The 16,866-nt window shown below is 44.9% G+C and overlaps 1 pseudogene; it reads left to right on the top strand.

Annotated features, from left to right (window-relative positions):
• The first annotated feature begins 12,824 nt into the window (after positions 1-12,824).
• On the top strand, positions 12,825-12,943 carry LOC120610743 (uncharacterized; annotated as a pseudogene).
• Positions 12,944-16,866: the final 3,923 nt, after the last annotated feature.

The following is a 16,866-nucleotide window of genomic DNA, read 5'->3' as shown; positions in this document are numbered from 1 at the left end:
ACCCACAGGAATATTTCTAATAAGTAATTTGAAATCATATAACATTCCTGCTGCGTGCAGCGCAAGGGAACCGTGAGGAGATTAGATTTATTTTCTCGTGTTTTTCTAAATGAGGCCGAGAGGCAGGAAGAGGGGCATCGCCTACTTAATACTAACACTCTGACACTGTGTGACTATGTTCTTAGGCCCACATCCAAATGGTCCTCAGGCTGAGAGAAACCGAAGCTGAAAGCTGAGAACCATCAATCTCTGATGCTGAGCTTTTTCAGATGCTTTCTGAAAAGCGAATATGCACACGATGACCAGTGCATCCTGTGAATTCTGGAGGCTGGAGACTCTGGGAGTGCGCTGATGTAAAGAAACCCCAGGAGGAACTGACAAAATCCAGCCTTTGAAACGGAGGCTCACATTTCAGAAATTAAACAAATGATCTTGCTTAGAACAGTTCAAAGGAAGTGAATGCTACTTCAATTTTCGAGTCCCACAAAACTTCATTATGTCAGAAAGAGCAAAAAAAATAAGAGACATCCAGTCAAGAATTTTAAATAAAACAAACAAAAAATAATATTAGTAAAATAGCATCTGGTTGAGGAAAGAATTACATTACTGTTTTTCACTAAATGGACTGTTCTGTTGGACACACACTCTGAGAATAACAAGCCACCATTTATTGGGCACTTACTAGATATCGGACACTACATTCGCGACTTTACAAGCATAATCTTGATTAATCCACATGAGGTAGGAGTTTTTATTTCTATTTTCTAAATACGGAAGTTGAGGTTCAGAGATATCTGGCCCCAAGTTTATACTGTTGGTGCGTGGAACAGCCAGGATCCAAACCAGACCTGAAATCCTGTCCATAGGTGGCCCTGTCCCCTACAATGCGTCACCCTAATAGCTCAAGGCCCCTCGGTCACCAGAAAAAGGTGCAGTGCCTACCTCAGGCCTGGGGGAAGGCATGGGTCCTCTGGAGAAATCAAGTGACCAACCACGTGGGAGCCCCATTCTAACAATACACTAATGGAGAGCAAAACTCAATAAGTTTCCTAAAAATAAGTATTTCCTACAGCATAGGGATTATAGTCAGTAGTATTGTAATAACTACGTATGGTGGCAGATGGGTACTAGACTTATCGGGGAGATCACTTTGTAAGGTATAGAAATGTCTAACCACTCTCCTACACACCTGAAACTAATATAATATTGAATGTCAACTGTAACTGAAAAGTAAAAATAAATAAATAAATAAATAAATAAAGTATGTATTTCCAGAGTGTCCTCAGAGTTTGAGAAGAAATGACAAGGCATGCGATCGTTCCGAATAACGCCCAGAACATGAACCAGAGGCCCAAGGGGAAGATGTTCTCTCCAGATTGAACTCAGGCCGAACAAGCAGCATTAGACAAGTCTGTATTGAGGAGTTCAGTCAGAGGAAGTGAAGCGGGGTGGGGGTGTTTTCCAACAAGCCTTGGTGCCAAAACCAATATTATCTTATATAAAAAAATAATTGAGGCCGGCACAAGGCTTTTACCGATCCAAATCCACCATGACCGGGTGAATAACAAGGGGCGGGACAAGCAGTTGAGGACAGAAACAAATTTCAGTAGCCTGGGGAAGGAGGAGAAGAGAAGCAAATGGAATTCAATATCCCAGAAGTTAAAGCTCTGCGCTTGTAGAGAACAAAAGCAAACACGCCTAATGGAGTAAGTAGAATGATAAAGAGAATGCTCTGCATTCACAGGGTCTTTGGGTCCTTCAGAGATCTTTGCAAATGGCGTTGGGGGAGTCTGCTGCCATACACCTGTGAGGCGTTATTATTTGCAGGGAGCTTTCTGGGGCGAGCCGCTTCGTGTTCCCAGCCTTGAAGGGATTAGGCTCCGAAGCCACCTGGGAAGAGGACAAGGCGGTGGGGGCCAGGGTCCCAGCACAGCCTGGGTGCTCTTTTAGCCAGTGGGTGGGGAGTTTTCTGTGTGGTCTCCTGAAAGATGAGGTCGCCCCACCCCCTTCCCTCTCCACACTTGCTCTTTGCAGAATAGCTCCGGGAATGGTGCTTATAACCAACGCAGAGTTCGATCCTTTTAATAGACGATCCATTTTCAGAGGATGAGACTATATTAAAGTTATGCTCTAAAAACTTTTGGGCTGACAAACCCTCTGAAACAATTTTGGAAAACTTTGTACCCCCACCCATGTTTTTCGGCCGAGGATTTTCATCCTAAATTTACGTAATTTCAAAGGACGTACCTTCTGGCATATTGTAAAATTTGACAATTCAAAATATAGCTGTTCTTAACTCTTTTAAGTGTGTTCAATTAAATGATTTACTACCAACCAACATCCATTTTTGAAATACGAGCATTAACACTTCTTTTTGACATTCTAGTATTTCAAGTCTAGTTCTCTTTAGGATACATTCTGATCGTATTATATATCTACACGTCTCTTATGCTCACCCTTTCACATGTCTCTAGGATAGATATATGTGTATATACGTATATATTTTTTAAGTTTATAGGTTTAAATTTTTTCTTCTGGCTTGAGGTATTATTATAATTATTCATAAACAATCGACCATAACAACATAAAGATTTTACAAAGTTTGAAAAATAATTACAAACATAAAATTAAAATTTTTTACTGGGCATGTGTCTTAATGAGATGGAAGGGCGTTTATGGTGTCTTGAATTGTCTCCTTTGTTCCAGAGCCCTGGAGGTTTTTATACCTGGGAAAACACAGCATAGCAAGTGTCCGTTGTCTGTTTTTATTCTGTATAAAATAGAAGAAAGTCTGTGGCAGGGGAGATGGCGAAAAACACAGAGGCTCGTGCTCAGGCCAACCCGTTTTTAGGAGAGAGAACTCACGGAAGCCGATGAATTGGACCGATTCCCTTGAAAACGTCTCCATGCAGGTGCCAGACGCAAGGGGCTTGGTGCAGAGACCAGCGGAGGCCCGCACTGCAGTTTGGAGACGGATGTCCTGCACCACACTGCGTGTGACGTGGACTCTCATACTCTTTCTCTCTCCCTAGGGTGTCCGAGGGGCCATCAGAATCTCACAGCCCGGGTGAGAGGAGATGCCAGGCCAGCCCCAGCTCTTCCGCTTGCTGACCGTGTGGCTTCGGCAAGTCAGAGACGGTGCAGACCCCCAGCTGCCTCTTGTTTAAAACAGCTGCTTCCCTTGCGGGACAGCTGACGGATTAAATGACGAGGATCTGTAAGAGTGGATGCTCGAGGTGGATGTTCAGCGCATACAGTTTTCTTTCCTGTTATAGAAACAGTCTAATAATTTGCATTTAGCAGCATGGATGTTTATGATATTATCTATAACTCTTGAGGACAAAGCACTTGAAAACAGTCCCCTGCCATTATTACTCAGAGTCAGTGCCAGCTGAAGAGCTGTCACTCTTTGTGTCTTCATCCCTCTGTCATACTACATTAGACGCTGTCAGGATGCCAGCCCTGCCCTCAGCTGCCTTTCTCAGAAGTTTGCCTGCTTCTTCTCCTGCTTTCTTCTTTGTTCTTATGAATAGCGCTATGTTCTTATGAATAGCGCTACGTTCTTATGAATAGCGCTACGTTCTTATGAATAGCGCTACCCTCTGTGTGGCTGCAGAGGGTGGAGTGTGTTCAGGATATTGAGGCACCGTATCATCAAGCTTGAAGTACTGTCTCCATGGCAACCCAACCATTTGGGTCTTGGGTTCTGCTGGAAAGGCACTTGGAGCCCGAGGGCCCGTGTCTCCTTTTGCAAGGTCTAAGGGGCTCCTTCCTTCGTAGCTGAGAGGAGCTGAGGTTTGGCAGCCGGACAGGACAACTTAAGACCGTGGGCTGTGGAATCAGATGGATACGGGTTCAAATCCCAGTTCTGTCACTTACGAGCTAAGTAACCTCAGTAGGTCACATAACCCCTCTAAGGCCAAGTTAATTATCCACAAAATGTGGTTGATAGTGCCACTTATTTCATAAGATAGTGTGGAGAATCTGATGAGATGATCCGCATAAAACTTTAGCGCAGTATGTATTCAGTAAGTACTAGAGGTTCTAGCCCGAAGAATTAGGCAAGAAAAAGAAATAAAAGGCACCTCAGAATGGAAACGAGAAAGTAAAACTGCATTTGCGTGTGACACGATTGTCTTAGAACATTCCCGTGACTGATCCTGGTTAACCTCACATTTGATGTAATCTTTCAGAAAAATGCTTGAGTGGAATTGGCAGAACAGTGTTTAAACATTAAAACTATCTGTCCTTTTCTTTTTAAAAAAATTTCATATAACTAGTAAGCAAATCAAATGAGCAAATCACTTTGTCCTCAGGTTTTACTGACTGAGGTGGCAGCAGGTCCTGCAGCGTTTATGAGGTGACACTATGTGTGTCTGCTCTGTCCCCAGGCACCCATCCCACCAGCAGGAAACAGAAAGGAAATCTAGACAAGTGACTGACATCTCGCCTGGGTTTGGTCCTAGGGCCGTGAATGGGGAAGGGACATTTATGAAGTGAAGGTCCGGGCTGAGTGAAGGCTGTCCTCTGGGGCTTCCTGAGATTGGGAGTTTGGGAGCTCAAGGCAGCTCAGAAAATGTCCCACAGGCCCTGTCAGGAGTGGCACGTACTCCAGGGGAGTCTTCCCTGACCGTTCCCCGGTGTCCTGTCCTCCGAGGCCCTGAGGGGAGGAGCTTTGTTCATCACTATATTTCCAGGGCCTAGAACAGCGCCGTCCTAGAGAAATATAATTTGAGTCACATGTGTAATTGAAAACACTCTAGTAGCTACATTTAAAAAGTGAAAAAAGAAACAAGTAAAGTTAATTTTAATCTATATAAACAAATATATCCAAAACTTAACATTTAATACGATATATCTAAAATCTTATTCCAACATGTGATGACTATAACATTATTAATGAAATATCTTACTTTTCTTTTTCACAGAGTCTTCGAAATCCAGTGTGTATTTTATACTTAGGGCACACCTCAATTCACACCGGTCGCATTTCAAGGGCTCAAAAGCCACACGTGGCTAGCGGCTATGGTGTTGAAGTCACAGACCTAAAACAATTGTTGGCACATGGCAAGCATCCTAGGCGTATTTAATGACTGCAATGAAATCAGAATCTCTGGGTTTCCTAGCGCCTCTGCAACAAATTAGCAGAAACTTGGTGGCTTAAAACAACAGAAATAAATTCTCTCACAGCTCTGAGGCCAGAAGTATGAGACCAAGGTGCCAGCAGAGCTGGCTCCTTTTCGAGGCTGACGGGAATCACCCCTCCTGTCTTTCTCCTTGCTTTGGTGGCTGCAGGTAATCCTGGGCGTTTCTTGGCCTGTAGACACATCATTTCAATCTCTGCCTCCCTCTTCACCTGCCTTCTTTCCTATGCTGCTCTGGGTCTTCTTTTCAGTCTCATTGAATTTGGGGTCTACCCTAATCTGGGATGATCTCATTTTAATCCTTAATTATATCTGCAAAGACCCTTTGTCCAAATAAGGTCACATTCAGAGTTTCCACGTGGACATAAATTTGGGGGGACATTATTCAACCTGCTCTGGGAGCCTAGGCACTTCTATTTTTAAAGCGCCCTACTGATCGCTCTATGTAGACCGGGGGAAGGAAACCGTCCCGTGACCTTACTGAGTTCTCAACAGCCTTGCAAGGTGGAATTATTATCTCACTTCACCAAAGAGGAATTAAAAGCTGGGGATTTAGGTAGTTTGGCCGTGTTCTCACAGCTGGTAAGTAGCAGAGCTTGGACTTGAGCCAAGGTCTATGCGACTCCGAAGTCCATACTCATTTGTCGAATTCGACTCTAGCTCACGCTTCCAGGTCTGTGGTTCTTATTAGCTGCCCTGTGTGAAAGTCTTTTTAAAAAAGATTTCCTGTTTAGTATTTCCAGTGTTCGAGTCAGTGGCTCAACATCACCGTGCATTTACCATATTTGGCCAGGATACTCTGCATAAGAGCCGCTGTCTACCCATGCGACCATCCTAAAGGCTAAGGAAAGGGTTTGCTTTCTTTTCTCTTTGAAGCCGAGGAGCCCTACGGGGGAAGGAGAGGCTAACTTTAGTCGTAAATTTGGAATCCGATTGTTCAAAAATCATCATCACATCTGGGAGCACAATTTGGGGTGTAAGTCCAGAGGTGCAAACAGTTCTTGAGTGGGGCTCGTGAGGAATGTTTGAACCGTGTCCCCCGTTCCGAGGGAGGGGCTGGGACTCCTCCCCGGGGGGCGTTTGGTACGAAGGGGCGGTCCTTCCCTCCAAAGCCTGTGTTTAATATTTACTACACAGAGACACGGAGGATGACTAGGAAAGCGATTCCACGCAGTTCTGATTTGTGGGAGGGAGACCTGGAAAAATCTGGGAGACTGGAGTAGTCTACGGTTGTTGTTGCTGTTGTTGCTTTTTAGTCACATACATCATCTTTTCCTGTTATTTTTTAGCAGATTTTTATTTGCCAAAACTAGTAGAATGGCCCAAGCTTCCCAGAACGGCACTGGGAGCCCCACCATAGTGGTGAGGGCTAGATGGACAGGGCCAAGGTCAGGCCGGGAAGCTGCCACCAGCCTTCAGCCTAATGGTTTTAGCTGAGTGCAGTGGCATTTTGGTGTCCATTGCCTCGGGCACCTCCTGGGGCTGCCCACTAGGGCCCAGGAGTCATTGACCTGGAGGAGAAGTTGACAGCTGTGCAGAAGTCCCTTCACTCAAAGCAGGAGCTGCGCTTGGCAGGACTAGGCAGAGCTAGCTCACTGTGACATTTCAAGGCCTGGGCTTGGGTCGAAAGCCTTGAGGTTTGGCTTCAAATTTAGTGGAAGGGGCTTTGAGAAGGTACTGAGTCTGTGCCTCTGTCACATCAGGACAGAAGGCTGTGGGCTCACCTAACGCCTAACATGACTCTGGCTACCCTGAAAAACGAGCATTCTGTGGTCTAAAACGTGTGTCCTTGTTTGGTTTTTAAAAGAGCATCTATTCTAAGATGCACAAGGCCTGCATCCTCTGCCTCTGCCGTGGGCTGAATGTTTATGTCTTGTCAAAATTTATATGTTTTAACTCTAACCTATCATTTCATTGTATTTGGAGATGGGGCCTTGAAGGAAGTAATTAGGTTACATGGGGTGATAGGGTGGGGCCCTTATCCGATAGGGTCAATGTCCTTGGAAGAAGACACACAGGACAGCATGTTCTCTCCTCCCTCCCTCCTTCCCTTCCTCCTTTCCTCCCTCTCTCTCTCCTCTCTCTCTCCCTCCCTCCCTGTCCCCTCCCCCATCCCATGCATACGCTCTGAGGAAAGGCTGGTGAGCACACAGCGAGAAGGTGACCATCTGCAACCCAAAGAGAAAGCCCTCCCCAGACATCAATGCTGCTAGCAACTTGATCTCAAACTTTCCAGAAAGTTCCAGAAAATAAATTTCTGAAAAAAAAATAAATTTCTTGATTTATTTTTATTTTGAGACAATCAACTCTAGTCGTTAAGCTACATGGTCTGTGGCTTTGCTGTCACAGTGCATGCAGAAGAATCCACTCTGAGGAACGCAGAGGGCAGGAGGGCCGGGCGCAGAACAGCCTCCGACTCTGGCCTCGTCCTGCACCTGTGACCCGTCTTGGCCTCAGTTTTCTCATGGGTGAAGCAGCATTGGCAGGAGTGCTGATTATAACCCCAAATGATGAGCCTCTGGCTGGCAGGGACATCCAGGTGAGGCTTTCCTGCCCGGGGCTGCCCTCAGCAAGCTTCATCCCTCTCCCTCTCACTCTCTCAGTGGGGAGGGAGGGACACGTGCATGTTGATGTTCCAGGTGAGTTTTGCAAACATGGGCAGATGGCATCTCTTCTCCAGGTGGCAGGCTTTTACTTCTCTCTCGACTCATGTGCAAATTAAGGATATAAAATGTTCCCTCAGGTCCTTTCCAGATCGGAAAGCCCTCTCTCCCCGAGAGTATTTCTTCTTCTTATTCATCTTTGTAAGAGAAATCACTTTTTAAGGGGGAAAAACGAAAACGAAAATAACCCCGTGAGAGTAGAGTTTTCCTGAAATATTGAAGAAGTACAGTATATGCAGGCTTGTGGCTGTGAAATTACCAAACAGGGTGAATATGCTGTGCGGGGTGTTGGGAATACAAGGGCAGATAAGAGGCCCCTTCTTTCAAGGGCTCAGAGAACACTAGAAAATATTCAAATAATTGGTCTTCCTTTTCATTCTAAACTTAAAAAAAAAAAGAATGAAATATTTTAGTGATTCATTCTCCCATTTTTTCCTGTCTCATTTACAGGGCATGCCTCAAGTTTCGAACCTGAGAAATAATAGCAGCAAATGCCAAGTGTGTTTTAACAGAGCTGAGCACAGCGCTGGGCTCACTTTCTAAGTGCAGGATCGTGCACTTGTATTACGTTAACGTGCATTAATGTATGAACTCATCTAACGCGCAGAGTGAGGGCTCAAGATGGCAAACAGCTCTAAGATGGCAAACAACGCGGCAAAAGCTAATTGCCATTTTGAAATTAGATAGGGGTGGTGGTTGGATAACATTGTGAATGTACTAAATGCCACCGAACTATATACTTTAAAGTGGTTAATTTTGTGTTATGTGACTGTCGCTTCAATTTAAAACAACAACAACAACAACAACGAAAGCTAATTGCTACTTGGGCCAGATGCTGGGCTAAAATGCACTTAAATACCCAAGATCCAAGGCTGAGAGTTCTTACAGAAAGGAAGAAGGAAATCAGAGGGGCAAGGTCAGAAGACGCAGGGTGTCAGGGCGGTAGGGCCTGGTGTCCAGCGAGATCGGACGCAGGAGGAGTGTTTGTTTATTCCAGCCTGCAAACCTGGAGGAAGCACACAGAGCGCGCAAAGCCATGGGCTACGCGGCCTGTTCTCATCCATCCAGCCTGAACCTGACCGCGCCGCTCACCGAGGGCTCTGACGTGGTCACGCCTTTACTATCGCTATCTGCCTCTCAGAGTTACTCTTTATTTAACTTTTACCATATAATAGCGTATTTTCCTACTGCCTCATCACCCCTTTTGCCCAAATATAATGTGTTCTAGGCCCAAAATTCCTGGCAATGTGCAACGTGATATTGGTCTTATCATACTGCTGTTACCATTTGCCCTTTGAAAGCCTTCGGAAAATGCCTTTACTCTAAGTGTAATGTGTTATTTCCACACCTATAGACACACCTCCTTCTTCCTCTTGGACTCCTCCCAGAGCGGATGGGAGGTGGTGGTGGCGGGGAGGGGTAAACTCTGGTAATTTAATCATCCCTCCTCACCGGACTAGTTTCTATGGACTTGGTTACATCAGAATTTTTTTTCACTGCATCGTGTGCATTTTCTGGCTGACGGTCCCGTTTCTTCTCTCCTGTGCAATTGTGAGAAGACAATGGAACTAACGTGCCTTTAAGCTCTTGTTTCTTTTCTTTGAGGGAATGTTCAGGCTTCCTTCTAAGCTCCTTGAACTGCTCATTTCTTCTGGTTCAACAACACTTACCTGTCAGAGCTCACAAAACGGGCCTTTCTCCCGTGTCTTGTTCCCCTCCTTATTCACATTCTGATGCTTTGCCTGTTGCTTTGTTCACCTCAGGAGTAATGGAGCTGTTGTGGGATTTTTGTGTGTTTGTTTCTTTAATCTTTGTTCCAGTCAGCCCCTACCCGCCAAGGGTGTCCTGTGACTCTCAGTGGATCCAAATGCATGAGGCTTGTGGCCGCCCTTCAGTATACAAACCACTGAATCTACAATCGTGTCCTGATGTCACTTACTGCCCTTTTGATTCTGGGCTCATTTCTAATAACTCTTTGGCACAGTTGTGAGAATTCAGTGATGTTATGCTTTGAGAAGGCATGGAGCCTGCGCCTGAGAGTAGGTGGAGTTTCATAAATGTTTGTTGTTTTGAGAGTAAAAGTATTTTCATCTCAAGAAACATTTTTTCTAATCCAAATCTCTGACTATAAGTCTGCACTTACTTGAAAAAAAGTGCAAGAAAACAGTCATTCCCTGTGGCAGGAATATAAATTGGTACAGCTTTTCCAGAGAGAAATTTTACCACACAGGTCAAACAATGAAAAATATACGAACTCTCTTTCCCAGAAATTCCAATTTGAGGAATTTTGCCGAGGGAATAGGTGCACACAGATTTTGCTGTGAGGAGATTCACTGAAGACTTGTTTGTATTCATAAAACTCTGGAAACACCTAAACGTTCATCGATGGGGAATGATTGAAAAGATGATGGTACATCCAGTAGAGGAAGAGTATATGGCTATTTTACAAAGTGGTGTGGAAGATACTGAATGACAAGCACGATATTCATGACATTTTAATTGAGAAAAGAAGATGAAAACGCAGCTGCATATTTTATAGACAAAAATTAATCTTGTCTATTTAAAAAATATGAAGTCCCCATCTTCATCTACTTGCCAAACATGCTTTGCCGTTGGCCACTCCACAGCAAATGGAAACGTCCTCCTTCCAGTGGCTCAGGACAAAACTTTGGAGTCATCTTGGATTGTCACAGCGCACACCCAACCTATCAGGAAATCTTCGACCCCAATCTTCAAAGTGTACCCGGATCCTCAGCCTCACCGAGTCGTTGCTGGTGCCCTTGTAAAAGGCGCCATCGTCTCTCAGCTGGGTTAATACGATAGCCTTTCCCGCTGGTCTTCTTGCTGTTACGCCTCCCAAGTTACTCTCAGCACAGCAGCAAAGTGACCCTGTTAAGGCATTAAAAGCCATCATGGAGCTCCTGTGTCTCACTCAGGAGGAAGAGGACCTACAAAACCCTCCACGCTGCCTTCGTTACCTCTTGGATTGCATCTCTTCCTTCTTTCCCCCGGTTCTTTCTGCCCCGGACATATTTCTTGAACACACCAGGCAACCTTTCTTCAGGGCTGCTCTGTTGGCTGGGCACAGATATTTGCAGAACTCCTCCTTAACTTCTGCCAGTCTCTGCTCAAGCCTCTCATTGAAGTCCGCCTTGGCGGTCTCATATAAAACTGTACCTTTCCTCCCTACTGCCAGCATTCTAGATCGCCTTTTCTTTGACAATGGCGCATAGGGTTATGCTGTAGCATAGCGTTAATGGTGTGATGGATTGTTTCCAAAAACGATTGCGATTACTCCATTCTTAGTATCCACTCTTATTTTCAATGTGATTTTGTTGCTTCTCCATTTTCCTACCCCTTACAAGTTGCCGGGCATCACAGCTTATTTGATCAATACATTGTGGCAGGAGTCGGGGGCCAGTTCTGAGACTCCGTTGAACCTCTGTGTCTGCCATATAAACAGCCCCAAGTTAGCCTGCTGGATGATGAGAGACAAATGGCCCAGTTGCCTCCACTACCCCAACTGACAGCCAGAAAACCTTGAGCAGCAGAGCTGCCCGGCTGATAGGCAGCTGACCATCGATACATGAGTAATCTTAGAAGAGACCAGGACAACCACCTAGCTGAGACCAGACAAAAGGACTTGCCCCACAGAATAGTGACCTAAATAATGGTTTTATCTTCGATGTGCTTTATTATGTAATAGTAGGTAACTGACACCGATGGTGGCTGCGATTCAATGAAATACAATGACTAATATTATGTTTATAAGCTAGTTCCCTCCAAGTAAAATATGTTTCACGAGGAAGAAATTTTTACCTCTCATTTTATTGATACGTGCATCTCCTCCACTTGGAGGGCTCAATAAATATTAGTTGGATGTCTTGAATGCATGTAAATATGAGAGAATCCTATTTTTGTTAAAGTCTGGAGTCTTCATAGCAGTTATCTCCTGGTGGTGGAATTATAGGTGATTTTTTCCTTCTTTGTTTATCCACTGGCATGGTGTGTGTGGTCTTAAGTTATTTTTATGTTCCTGACATCTGGGATTTCTAAGGTTAGTGTAACAAACATTTTAAGTGCCAAGAGAAAAATAACAACTCTGAACAGCTTCTGAGTTTAGGGCTTGGCTCTACTGAAATTGGTTTTCCTGATCTGCTATTTCATTTCTGTGTATGCTAAAATTTAGTTAACACCTCTCCCTAGTGTTAGCTGGTCACTGCAGTTCTTATTTGCAGCTATTAGCACATCAAAATGGTGTCTGTAAGTTGGAGAACTAAGAAACTGCTTGTGTTTGCTTTTTTGTGCTCAGGGTTAGCATTTATTCTTTGAATATCCTTTCTACATAACTATTAAATGCCCGACTTATACTAACTAAATGGACAACCCTGTAGGGTGAAGCGGGGGGGGCGGGGGGGGGTGGAGCTAACACACCCACCATCTGTTCATTATTGATGAATGTACACACTTGGTGAGTTTTAGTTAATGCGCTGACACAATAATTATTTCTTTAAGTATTTAATATAAAGACTGGAGTACTTTATAACATTTGCAAGCTCTCTCTTCCTTACTGACAATCCAATTGCTTATTAAGGCATTCTTCCTCCCTCCATCTCTCCATCCTTTTGTCCCCAAACATTTGTTAGGCATGACTTCTTTTTTAGGTGCAGTGCTAAGTTCTTCAGAGAAAAACATGGGTGAAAAAAGGTCAGTTCTCTCGAGAAGCTCCAGGGTGGTGAGCCAGGCATGTAGACACATAACTGCCCTATAACAAGATGTTTTAAAGATAAATATTACTAAACAGTACAAACGAGCCAGCTTCCTCACTAGGGGTGGAGGTGGGAGTGGTTAGCAAAGGCTTCATCAAGACAGAGATGAGCTACTGGGGTCTTGCAGGGTGGGTAGAATTTGACTGGGTGGAGGGGGAGGTGTTGGCAGGGGCACAGGAAGCAGATGAGGCAGAAGAGAGAGAACAGGGACATAAAAAGTCTTAACTTTAAAAAATAATGGCTTTTCGGTCTACGGCCATGCTACCCTGAACAAGCCCGATCCCGTCTGATCTCGGAAGCTAAGCAGGGTCGGGCCTAGTTAGTACTTGGATAGGAGACCACCTAGGAACACCAGGTGCTGTAGGCGTAAAAAATAAAAAATAAGGGATTGTAAGCTGGCAAGGTCCTTGCAATCTGTGAGGTCAACCAAGGGTTGCCTCGCCTAAAAATAATTAAATAAAAAGTAATGGCTTTTCTCTGATATAATGGTTTCAGCTGGGTGCAGTGGCATTTTGGTGTCCATTGTCTCCAGCCCCTTTCTGGGGCCGACGAGTGGGGCCCAGGTGTTACTGACCCAGAGGGACAGTTACCAGCTCTGCAGAAGTCCCTTCATTCACATAAGCAGCTGTTCCTGGCAAGACTAGGAAGAGCTGTCTTACTTCACAGATTATATAATTCACAGTTTAAAGTGCACAGTTCAGGGGTTTTTAATAGTCACAGGGTTGTATAACTTTTACTGTTACATTACCTTAGAACATGTTCATCATTTCCCAAAGAGCTCCCAGTCGCTCCCACTACCAGCACTGCCTTGGCCTTGACAATCGCTAATCTACTTTCTGTCTCTATGGACAGCATTTTTGTCACTCTGGACATTTCATATAAGTGGAATCATGCAGTACGGGTCCTTTCGTAACTTGCTTCTTTTACTCGGTGTAATATTTTCAAGAGTCATCCAGGTTGTGGCATGAATCAGCATGGCAGCAGAATCTTACAGCAGAATCCTAGTCAATTGGATGACAGTCTGCCTTTTACTTACTCATTCATCCAGTTGAGGAACATTTGGATTGTTTCCACTTTTTGGCTATTATGAATAATGCTGCAGTAAACACTTGTGTATAGGTTTTTGTGTAGACACATGTTTTTAGTTATCTTGGGCATATACTTAGGCGTGCAATTGCTGGGTCGTAGGGTAACTACGTTTCACATTTTGAGGAACTGCCAAACTGTTTTTCAAAGTGGTTGCACCATTTTAAAATCCCACCAGCAAATGATAAGTGTTCTAATTTTCCCACATCCTTGCCAACACTCATTACTGACTACCTTTTCAATTTTAGCCAGCCTAGTGGGTGTGAATTTGAATCTCATCAAGGTTTTGATTTGCATTGCCCTAACGAGTAATGACATTGAGTCTCCATGGGTTTTTATAGTCATATTTTCTCTCAATGTATCTGTCTGCTTAGCTTTTTAATATATAAATGCTTCTCTGGGTTTTAAAAGAGATAACACAGTGAACTCATTCCCTTCCAGCCACAGTCTTATCTCTAGCTTTCCATTCTCAGGCAAAGTTCTCCAAAGAATTAGTTATATCTGTCTGGCTTTATTTCCTTACCCTACACTCGCCCTGTCCACAGGCCACCATGTTGCATATCTCCAGGAGGCACCATGCATTTAGAATACAATGAGACCTGTGCTCCTTCAAATAGTGCAATGGTAGCTACTCTGCTCCTCATCCCTCACTCCCCTTGCAATCTGGCTTCTGGAATCCACCACTTTTTGGAAACTGAGTCTTCCCTATAAAGCAGAGCTTCCCAACTGCACAGTGGTGTGCTGAGAATAGGCTAGTGATGGGCCAAGATAATGATCACTTAGCCTTCAGGGCAGTCAGGTGGGTCCCGGGAGAGCAGAGAGTGGGTGTGAGAAGTTCAACAGGTAAAATCAGTAGAAGTCAGCGACTCTGACTCTTTGGGTGGCTGCCTATTGGGAGAGGACGCACCGGCTAGTCCAGAGCATACAGAAAATGAAACGCGTTTGTAGCAAGAGACAGCAGGCTCAGTTTGGGACTTGAATTCAAATTCTATGTCAGATGCACAGGGGGAGATGTCTAATATGCGGTCTTCTGTTTTCAGCCCTTTTTTTTTTCAGAGGTTTTTTCTCAGCCTGTTAACAAGGTGAGGCTAATTCTTTTAAGAACAAAACTCTTGTTGGAGCTCTACCCCCCATTATTTACTCCTGCTGATAACAAAGTGTCTTTGAAAGGACATATGCTCTGTCTACATGTGCTTCCTTCCCGTTCACCCCTCTACTCTGCTCTCTTGGTATCTCTGAAACTGCTCTTGATGAGGCTCCCAGAAGCCAAATCTAGTACACCTCAGAGACACACAGATGGACACACAGTACACACGGATAGACAATGCCAGACCATATATTAAAATAGATTTTGGCCCACAACCTGCAGTGACCAACTTGGGAAACCAATCCCCTTACATTAATGAACAACCCAGGAAGCCAGTCTGCTCTAATTTAGACTTGCAACAGGAAGCCAGAAAGCTACCCTTAGTGACAATTCAGGGAGCTAATCAATAACTTCTGTAACAATTGGCCCCAAATAGCCAGGACTTGATTAATTATTGATAGCTTCCTTATTTTTGTTCCCACTTCCAACTTAGGACCAACCAGACAAAGCCAAATATGAATCCTAACCAATCACATAGAACGCCTCACTTCTAGTTAGCTTGCCTCTAGCTCCACATGCCAACAGCCTCAATGAGGCACAGCTGAAGCTTTCCCACTCCCCTACCTGCCTTTGAGTCTCTACCAAAATACAAGTGATGGCGGCTGACCCCTTTGCTCCCGCAAACTCAGAAGAAATAGCCTTGTTTTTTTCATTTGATTGGTCTTATTCTCATAACCCATCCTTCTTTTATCTTAGGAGGTCACTCAGCTGCATCTAACATTACTCATCACCTCCTCCTTGAATTCACCTCCTCCATGGCTCCCAAACCCGCAACTTCTGATCCATGATCCCCCATGTCTATGCCGTCTCTGCTTTCTTCAGGATATCTTCTGTCGGAGGCTTCCAGGGTTCCTTCCTCAGCCGTCTTCTCTACTTATATTCATAACTCTCCTCGGGTGAAGGCATCCACTCTTCCAGGTGTCAACTAATGCTGTTATGCGCCACCCCCAAACCACTGTGTCCAGCTCAGACTTATTGCTGCTGCTCGTTTCCTCGCAGATGCTCCACCAACAACGCGTAAACTTGACATATTCCAAACTTAACTCATCTTCCCGCCCCTACCCCCGTACCCGCACCAAGCATGCCCTGCCTTTCCTGTTGGCCACACCACACTCATGGAATCACCCAAGTGAAATAATGAGATTCTGCTGATTGATTTTGCTTCCTAAATATTTTCTTAATGTATTTCCTCCTCCGCATTTCCATTGCCAGAGCCCACTTTAGAACTTTTCACTCTGTCTTACTAAAACATCACGAGCCCCCTCACTGGTTTTCCAGTTGCCAGCCATGCCCCCTTTCAAACAATCCTCCACTCTGCTGACAGAGCCATCTTTTAAAAGCAGAAATCTCAACATGCCATGCCTTACCGAAAATCCTTTAAAGCCTCTTCATTGTTTAATATGGCATACAAGGTTATCATGATGTCCTCATCAGTCCATTTCCTGTCGTGTGGACTTTGAACTTGACGATCTCAGCAGACACATCACACCATTTAGCCCCCTGAGCCTGTGCAAAGATGTGTGTGTTCCCAGGTGGTGTCAAAGCTTCAGTAATAGTCTCACTCGTGTCCTCATCGGTGACCTATGGCCTTAGCCTGGAGCCCTGAGAGCGCCTTTTGACAAGCTGTTCGATGCCTGTGGGGAGATGGCGGCTCCAGTAGCTGAGGCGGGAAGGCCTAGCCGCACTGCGGTAGCTGTGACGTGTGGACCGCAGGCTTCTCTGTCTCGAGAACCCTAGTTTATACCTGGCTTTTACGTGTGACTGAAACCAAATGGAGGAAAACCTACGTCTTCCCAGGAGAAGGGGAATTTCAAACTCTTTCCCTCAGAAGTTGTCATGTGCTGCACAAAATGAGTCCCTGCTTTACTCACACATGTGGCCCTTTCCCTCCTGAGGCCGCATCGCAGGAGAAGGGACAAGCGCGGCTCTGTCCCCTCCCCAGAGCCGTCGGGGGCCCCCAGCAGCCTTCCACTGTCAGCCAAACCAACAGGAGGAAAGAAAGTCAGCAGGGAAGGCGACTGCCGATGGACAGCGCGAGGCCTCGAGTGGGGGAAGAC

The sequence above is a fragment of the Pteropus medius genome, unplaced genomic scaffold (assembly GCF_902729225.1).
Source record: "Pteropus medius unplaced genomic scaffold, Ma_sr-lr_union100, whole genome shotgun sequence".
In the NCBI taxonomy this organism is placed as follows: Eukaryota; Metazoa; Chordata; class Mammalia; order Chiroptera; family Pteropodidae; genus Pteropus; species Pteropus medius.
The sequence above is the reverse complement of the archived record's forward strand: the minus strand, read 5'-3'. Positions and strand labels throughout refer to the sequence as shown.